Raw genomic sequence first — 1,530 nt, 5'->3', positions numbered from 1 at the left:
CAATGTGTGCTCGGCAAGACCGTTTTGTGCTTGAGCGCCACCAAGTCGTGTTTTACTGTAACTTCAGCAGCTCCAGGCACGTGAACAAAAGCGCCAATCTCATTGGTCGGCCATGTTTTTAACGCGGCACGTCAAATAAAAAAAAAGCGAGCCCGAGGCGTTTTTTAAAAAATGACGCTTTTACGCCTCGCGTTTTGCGCGTCTGTGTGCACACTCACATTGGCGCCCTTTGTTTAGTCACGAGGCGTTAAACGTCGGCGATAATTGCGCGCGTGAACAAGCTTTTAAGGTTATATAATCTCAAAAATCTGTAGAATCACAATTTAGGTGGAGAACAGCCTCCTCCTGCAAAAAAACACAGACTGTTTTTGGTGATTTATATAACTACACCTATCATGTGCAATGTTTTCAAGAACTGAAATTCGATTCTGTGCCTGTGCTTAGAAATATTTTCTTCTTGGAGCATAATCTATCCTCCGAGTGTATTCAGCAATAGTCTAACCCCTCAACACTACAGCAACATTAGTCTTTCAAGCTTTTAGTGCCACTTTGAAAAATAAAATCTTGTCGAGGGGAAAAGGAAAAAGTCAGAATCGCTCCTTTCAAACACTTTGCTTTTAATGTGACACCTTTCTGATTCTGGGGCCTTTTCCTCTCCATTATCGGTGTGCCAATATTAAGCATGACTTATTTATATCCTGTTTTGCAAGGCCCTGGGTGATGAAAGAGATAGAAGTGACAGCGAGGTGAGTCGGACCCGTCCCAGTACCTGGAGTCAACACTCGGCACATTTTGTCGCGCTTTGATCTAAGGGCCCCTTTGCTCATCTTTCTCCTTTGCCTTTCCCTCCTGATAAGGATTTACAGTTTCATCTTTTTTCTCTTTCCCTTACTTTTCTCTCCCTTATCACCTTCGCATCGCAGGGGATGTAAACAAGTCATCTTCGCTTCAATGAGTGATACTGACATGCAGTAGTGTTTCCTCGCTAAGTGCCTTTAAAGCCACAATATGTAAATGAGTGGATTGCTTTGGGTGTGTGCACACCAATGCAACCGCTGTATCGCAATTTCAAATGATGGCAAACATTGTAAAAACTGGTGTGATGGTGGAATCTACCATTTTACATTACATGAGTCTTTTAATGAAAGAGAAATGCATTTTGGGAAGATATTACTGTTAAACCTTTAAAAGTTTTTGTGATTATTTTAAAACTAAGTGTTCAGGGATTTATGCATTTTATGGTCAAATTGTTATAATAATAATAATTGTTGCTTGTAAAGGTAAGAATCTTGATGAAGTACTATTATTTCTAGATTGAAATAAGATTCAGTTTCTTGGCTGTTTGACTGCTTAATCAGAATCTACTGTATGAGGATGTTGGTTAATGACTGGATCAAGACCAGTTGGATAAAGAGACTGGATTAAATAGCTGATGTTAACTTGAAAAGGAATAACAGTTACATTCATGCTGATCCATAAATTATAGGGTGCTCTTATCAGCTCCGGCACAGCTGAAACTTCAAGATGTGG

This window comes from Sinocyclocheilus rhinocerous, unplaced genomic scaffold (genome assembly GCF_001515625.1).
Source record: "Sinocyclocheilus rhinocerous isolate Xijiao unplaced genomic scaffold, SAMN03320098_v1.1 scaffold580, whole genome shotgun sequence".
Lineage (NCBI taxonomy): Eukaryota > Metazoa > Chordata > Actinopteri > Cypriniformes > Cyprinidae > Sinocyclocheilus > Sinocyclocheilus rhinocerous.
This window is presented reverse-complemented; position numbering follows the sequence as displayed.